Source organism: Cupressus sempervirens, chromosome 1, assembly GCF_028749045.1.
Source record: "Cupressus sempervirens isolate cs-2001-9-10 chromosome 1, ASM2874904v1, whole genome shotgun sequence".
In the NCBI taxonomy this organism is placed as follows: Eukaryota; Viridiplantae; Streptophyta; class Pinopsida; order Cupressales; family Cupressaceae; genus Cupressus; species Cupressus sempervirens.
In genome coordinates, this window is record NC_143118.1 from 308,332,678 (window position 1) to 308,341,127 (window position 8,450).

Genomic DNA, 8,450 nt, shown 5'->3' on the forward strand with positions numbered 1-8,450 from the left:
CCCCCAATGGAAGTAACTTGCATAGGACCGACTAGGTCGGTATGCACTAACTCTAATGGATATCTGGACCTCTTAGAATTTCCAAAATTAAAGGGAAGTCTATGTTGCTTACCCAAAATACAAGCCTCACACTTGTCACATGAATTTCCTATACATGGAAAACCTTCTACCATTCCTTTATTTGACAACAAATTTAAACTAGCATAGCCTAGATGACCATACCTCAGGTGCCATAGCTATGAGGGGTCTTCAATCACACTCCTTAGAGCTGATTATCTGTGAGGTGCAACACGAACTTGAGATGAGAAACATGTCTCTATCCTCAAGGGAAACATTCTTTTCTTTGTCATTTGAACTGCTGCAAGTAGGTTCTTGCTCCCATCCTTTTCATGAATGACACATGTGTCATTCTCCATCAGCACTTTGTATCCATTTTGAATGAGCTGACCAATGCTCATCAAATTGTGCTTCATACTAGGGGCGAAATACACATTTTGTATTTCCATTTTCTCACCTTTCTTGGTGCGGACCATAATAGATCCTTTGCTCACAACTGGTAGGGTTCCATTGTTACCCATTTTAATTTCAGATTTGGAACTCTTGTCAATGAATGAAAACAAGGTTTCATTTCCACTCATGTGGTTGCTACATCCACTGTCGAGGTACCAAACCTCAGGGCTTCCTTCTTCACCAACATTACACATGATGAAGGCAACAACATTGGGTCCACTTCACATGTTCACATCAGCCACATTTTCTTGTCCTGACTGATCATTCTGCTTCTTCCAACATTCGTTTTCATAATGCCCATATTTATGACAGTAGTAGCATTCTACATTACTCTTACTTGAGTTGTAGTTTTTCTTACCTCCTCTTGAAGTATTTTGTGAGCTACTTGCTCCATCTACTCTTCTTAAGCTTTATGCTGCAACATTTCTTTGTCCTCCATTTCCTCGGCCTCTACCTCTGGAGTTTTTGCCTGAGCCATTTCTTCCTCTTCCTCTTTCTCTTGGATTTGACTAAGTCTTGAATGCTTGCTCTTCAGAAGTAGAAGATGTAGATCTATTGATCCTATGCTCATGGTTTTGAAGAGAACCCATCAACTCATCCATTGTCAAAAAAGTGAGGTCTTTTGCCTCTTCTATGGTCATGACCAAATTGTCATGTTTATGAGGTAAAATCCTCAATATCTTCTCCACTATCCTCTGCTCTTGATAGTTTTCTCCATTTGACTTCAATTGATTAATTACATTGGAGGTCCTTGAACTGAAGTCTGCAACTGATTCATTTTCCTTCATCTGAAGGTTCTTAAATTCCCTCCTTATATTTTGTAGCTTAACTGTATGAACTTTATCAGTCCCCTTGAAGTTCTTCTCAAGGATATTGCATGCTTCCTTTGCATAATTTGCTGCTGCAATTTTTGAGAAAATTGTCTCTGTCATTGCTGCTTCAATAAGACTTAATGCCTTTGCATCTTTCCTCCTTGACTCTTTCAAATTGGTCTTTTGTACGTTTGTGAGGGTAGCATACTGCGCTAGATCAGTCACATCATTGAATCCATTAACTACAAACTGCCACAAATCATTTGCAACCATTATGGTCTTCATTTTTTTTTTTTCCCATGTATCATAATTTTTCCCATTAAAGGATGGTGGCTGCTGCCATATCTTTCCTACATCTCCTGCCATGTCAAATAACCCAAGAAAATAAATGCCCTAACTCACTATGGATGTGGGGCTTCAAAGCTCTAATACAGTGTGAGAAATATATTAAAAAATTTAATTTAATACTCACAACCCTAAACCTAAAATCTTTGCACGACACTTGAAAACTGCTCGGCACATGAAGGTGTCGAGTGCCAGTTTTGCCCGACACTTGCTCGACACTTGAAGGTGTTGAGTCACAGATTGCTCGGCACTTGATGGTGCTGAGTGATAGATTGCTTGGCTCTTGATGGTGTCAAGTGATAGCCAACAGGTGCCGAGTAAGCTTGGCACACAAAGGAGAAAGCTCAACACCAATGGATGTCGAGTGAGCTCGACTCACAAAGGAAATGCTCAGCACTTGAAGACCTCAACACACAAAAAAAATGCAGTAGGTGTCGAGTGTTCTATTTCAATTGAAATATTATAACCTAGAGAAAATCAATGTGAATGCTTTCACCATTAAAACAAGAAATTGAAAGCTTTAACCTTTCAAAAAAACTTGTCAAATGCAACATACAAGGGAAGAGAAATGGATTCAAGTATGCCTACTTGCCTTCTATTCAATCTTTGATTCAAACTATTACAAAATCTGGGAGCATTCGACTTCAACCAGAAAACTCTAAAATAACCCTAAATTGATAATACTTCAAACTTCAATAAACTTTTAAACTTGCAGCTCTAATGGCTGCATACAATGGTGCCTGCAGAAATCACTGCTTCAACGGGATGAATCTAAGAATGACAAACTTACAGAGTGAACAGGTGAAGCATGTGCAATTGCAGGCACAAACTTCTTTCCTTCTTCCTTCTCTGCTCATCTCTGCAACTTCTCTCTGATCTGCTTGATCTGCTTGAACTCACTGAATGAATGAATAAACATTCCTTTTTGTCATATCTTTCCCCCTCAATGTCCAAATTCAAAATCTCACGTACCAAAAATAAATGCTTGTCATTCATGGATGCCTATGGTGATAGAGTAGATGGGTATGGAGCTCAAGGACAACCTAATGGCTCTTCAATGTTTAAGTTTTCCAACACTTCTTATCCTTTCTTCTAGCGCATCAATTCTTTGCCACACTTCATCACTATCTATCTTTTTAATATCCATGTTAACCTCCTTGGGAGGAACCTTAATAGGGGAGGAAATTATTATGGGAGAGGGCACACTATCCACCCTATCATGGAATTGGTCCCGAGTTAAATCCACACACCCTAACCCAATGGTTTCTGAAACATTTGACACCTCTTTCTTCTCCTTCACCCCTCCTCCTAAGCCAAATCGTGAGGAATCTGAAAGCTGCTCTTGCTCCTCCATTCTCCCCTCCCCAAAATTCAATTTCTTTTCTTTCATCCTTCATTTGGGATAGCTCATGTCGTTTGAATGTTAAATCAAATACTAAACTTAGAATGTTACATCATATACTAAAAATAATAATTTATAGGAGGTCTAATGAAAACATTAGTTAGGCAGGGACTAATAAATTTTAATAACTATAAACAACGATACATACAACTTCTAGTCTTTACGACTTAGAATAACGATAATTATATCTAAAATTTTATTATTTATAATTGCAACTGTCTTCAGCAAATGCTGCATTGAAATGTACAAGAAAAAGAAGCAAGTTGAAATGTTTGGATGTTTAATTGAGTTAGGTATGTGAAAAAAACTTGGTAATACTTAGCCCTAATGTATGGACACCTAATGTATGAATAAAATCATGTAATGCTCAACCCTTGCAATTTAACTCCTGTAATACTTAGCCCTTAGCAATTTAACTTCTCCACACAAATTTTGTAAAAAGAAATGAAATCTCAGTAAAGAGAAATGGCACAAGGCTATTGGCTAGGGCATGTATATATGTTGTTCATGGGCATGTTGTACATGCCAGGGGGTTATGGTTGTACTGCAACATAGTGCTCTTAGGAAGTCATCCAGTAAAGATTAGTGCCTCAAATTGTGCTGCTTAAATACTACAAGGTTTATAGTGTTCTTAGGGTATAGTTGATGTTTTTTATGCACACATTTTTTGTGGTTTCAAGGGGCATGCATAATTTTGCATAGTTTTCCTTTCAGTCCTATATGGGCATGGGATGCTTGTGGGAGAGGAAGGAATAAGGATCAAGATTCTTGTGCTTTAAGATGCTTTCAGACAACCATTGGAAGGTTGTGAAAGGTTGTAGATGTGAGAAATATTGTACGTATTTTGTATTTTTGTTTTTGAAAATTATAGAACATTCTAGAAATTATTTATTTTTTATTTTTTGTTTCAAAAAATGAATTTTACCTTTGGCAAAATTGCAACTCGTGAATTAAAGTTTAGAAATTTTTGTTTGAAAATTAATTTAAAAATAAACTAATTTTTAAACTTTAGAAAATGAATAAGAACTATTGAAAAAATTAATTATGACCACCACTAGAAACATTAGTTCCCTGCCTATAGGGACTAATAAATTGAATGGGAATCATAGCGAAAAAAGAGCTCTTGTAGAGCAGGAGTCCCTATCTTATGAAAGGTTAGGAATAAAAAGACGGGTCTAATATCATAGGGAATGAAGTAGACATTCTATTTTGTGTGAAGTATTATGATCAATAATAAAGAATGTCAGAGAAGATTGAGAAAAATGTGAGTTCTTGACTATTGCAACAAGTAGAAGGAAATAAAATTATTAGATTGACTAGTTTGCAAAGAGTAATAGGGCAACAATTGTGTACATTGATGTAGAGAAAAAAATATACCAACGCCTAATTGTACATAGGAACTTGCTATATAACAAATAGTGGAATAGATTTTTGACCCATGATACCAATATCACAATTGGTACATTATGAAATTTTAAAAAAAATTAGTATTTTTTTCAAATAATTTTCAAAATACAAGTAAAATGAGCAAAAGAAAAATTAAAACAAGATAAGATTAAAGGAAATTATTTAGTAAATATTTTCAATATATAAATAATATATAAAATAAATTGTTATAATAACACAAGTAAATATCTCCTAAATTTATTGAATTATAATTTATTTTGAATTTATTAACATCGAGTCTTTTTTTGTGTCTTACATGTCTTGTGTCACAAATTAGATATTAGATCTCTTGGATAGCATGTCATTCGAGAAAAAAAAACATTAAATAATTAGTATATTTATACATTTAATAATACTCCATTTTTAAATTATGATTTAAAAATATATATAAATCAAAAACCTATTTTTTTAATTAAAAATACTTATTATAAATGTTTGAAATTTAATACTGATTATTAATTAATTAAATATTTTGTTACATTAAGAAATATTCCCTTAAATAATCAATTATAATTTAAATATTAATAATATATAAACACATTTAAAAAATTGCAATTATATAAAATTAATGGTATGATATTTGATTTTTGAAAAAAAAAGGGCTCCTAGATCAATCTTGAGAGAAATAATTGTAACTAATAGTGCAATTAAATATAGTGATGACCTAACATTAACACCTAATGATATCTCTGGCTGCTCATATTATATACCTTTGTGCAGAGCTAGACCAACCATTTTAATGAGGCCATATGGCGAGTGTCAACATGATTCCTCACTTATGAAAGAAATGAACTCCATTGATTTCTATTCCACCATCACTATTTTGAACCCTGAGAATAAAAATCATATCACATTAATTCAACCTGTTGAGCTTGAGTTCCTCCACATGCCTCCATGCACCATTGATGATTTATAATTTATTATTTTAATTATTATTCAAACTCTTGGCAAAGTAAATGACATCAACTGATTCTAACAACTCAATAAATTCTTTTGTAAAATTTTTCACTTATTTTGTGAATTTAAAAATAAAAATAACCCCAGCAAAAATATCTTGAACCAATAAGAAAAATAGAATATTGTATTATAAATTAAATTTTTAAATATTGTCATTCAAACATTAGTGTTTTGAATTTTATTTCTCATGCCAGTTAATAGAAGGGGGTCTAGTTTAGGGACTAATAATGATAACAACTATTGTTAGAAGATTGCCCCACCCTATATGGTTAAAAAGAGGGTTTGAAAATAATTAACTTTACATGAGTCAATGATACACTATGTAGGAGTAATCAGACCCATCACTAGTGTGTATGAAGAGATAAGGAGGAAAACAACAAGAAAATTAGAATGACCATGGAGTAAAAATGGACAACTATAGGAAAGAGTGAATTAATTTTTTTTTTAAAAGAGTACCCTTCAAAAAAGGCACCAAGAAAACAAAAAATTTATTGGACAATGGTTGTACCTTTATTGGTCGAACACCATGTGAAAAATGTGACATGAAAATACCACTATCACCATGGCAATTACCTTAAAAAAAGGATAGTTGGGGGCAAAATTGGAGGAGTCAAGTAAATGAACCCATCTTTGATAGGTGGATTTTTGAAAAGAAGGAAACATATTAAAAGGGTTGATATTAAAGTATCACTCATTCGATGACATAAATTCCCCTCTAGTGATATTTATAAGGGGATATACATAGCACCAATTGGGTAATAAGAATAAATAAGAACACTAAAAGAAACTTGAAAAATATTGACTACATTAGATTTATGGGAAAATGATTATTAGACAATCTTGCTTTCAAAGACATACATATATAGTAACAATAAGATCTCATATCAAATATAAAAGAAATATAATTAAATCATGATGCTATTATCTTGGGTAATAGAATTAAATATTTTTTAATGCAACTATAATTATGGCAAATATTTAATATGGTTATGAATCATTATAAAATGGGTTCCCCAATATCATTATAAATAATTGTTAACATATGATTACTTCTAATGAGTGCTTATAAATGAATTAATTGTGGGATTAGATGATTTGAATTAGGAATTCAGATTACAATACTTGGTGTAGAACCTATGGTATTGGGACTAAATTGAAAGCAATTAAAATGCAACAATAGATATTTCTGCAAGCTAAAATGTGATCCATTCATTTCGAAAAAAAAAAGTTTATACAAGTTTGATGGATCCTGAGGGTCACCATTATCCCTTGGATATGAAATAAAAAGTCCACAAGCTAATTAACTACAAAATAAACTCTAACAACTGTAAAAACTACAAAAATCTATATTGAAATTTATGTCTACTTGTAGAAGTCATAACTTTCTACTCGTAGCTTGAAATCATGAACCGTTAGTATTTCTAAAAGATCTTCTAGAGTTCTACATTAATTGTCCTACCGAAGCCCATAAATGTCCTGAAGGCCTTTGAAAATTTAAAATACTAGAACATAGAAAATACTAAAAAAGTAGATTTTGATATTTCCCCATTTTTTGCTTGTGCCAACATCCTCTGCATATTTCTAGACTGTGTTTTGATTATTAGAGCTCCCTTCTATCTTATTATTGAAATGAAAACTATATTGTTTAAATATGAAAAATTCCATCTCTTACTCTATACTGAAGTATTTTTAGATAGGGAGTCTATGTAAGGTAAAGGCAGAGTAATTTCAGGCATACGGCAGATTATCCCAATACTAGGATTAGGCCTTGGAGGGCATTGCATGTAGTCTATTTCACATGACCTTCATGTAGTAAATCCACCATCTAAGAATGACCTTAGTAGTTAGAGAAAGTAATGGAATTTTCATACAAGGAAATTAAATTAACTTATAAAATTCAATAATTGAATATTTAATGATCCCATAACACAAATACCCCTAACTGGCAATTATTATGATAATAGGTCACGTATAAAAAAAGGGGGTCATTATAATGGTATCTAAACATGATCTTGTCAACCTATAGGGAAAACAAAATTATAAGCATTTCAAACTATTGAATGCATGTGACAGAGAAGCTTGGAAAGATTATTAGGCAAATGAAAAATACAATTATAATTTCACAAATATAAGTGATTTATTGTCAAGATGGGAGAGGCAAAGTAAATATACTAGAGATAGTTAGATCCAAGATAGGTGTATACATGGTTTCAAATACATTAAGGAAAGAGTCCAAGAAGGGTAAGAACATGATTCCAAAAGTCTTGAGCCCAAGATGGGTACAAACATGCAATCCTAATGCTTTGAGGAAACCTACTCATAGATAGGTATCTAACGCTCTGTGACATTCATATTTTCATCCTCCTAAGGATGTAATGTATGAAACAAAAAAGGACTTTAGCTCAATATGCTAACCAATTTAATCTATTTCATTAAATGAATCATCAAGGAAAACATATTGTAACTATAAAGATTGATGATAATATATCTTTCAATCCATCATACATTCAACCTTTAGTCATGAAGCCATAAATCAAATTATTCTTTGGGAAACTCAACAACATAAACATTATGAAATCCATTTAATGACCCACAATATGTTCTTATATATGATAAAATCACCAAATCCTATAAACCCTCAAAATTGAATCACTTATATGACTCAATATATGTCCACTTAATTCCATTTTTTTCAATTGTATCATTTAATTAAAATCGCGGACTCAAACGAGATTGCTCATGATCTTGTCAATGAGTAAAAACTGAAATTGCCTAATGACAAGCAATTTCGAGAGGGTAGGACTTTAATATCCCCTCAAGAGATAATAATGAATAAATACAAGCCTATGTATACACAGGAAAGTTATGAATACTATCAGATTTGAAATTACATAAATCATTAAATATAATACCAACTATTAATGATATGATTCTATATATTGGTGGAAAAACAATAGATATTGTTAATTATTATACTG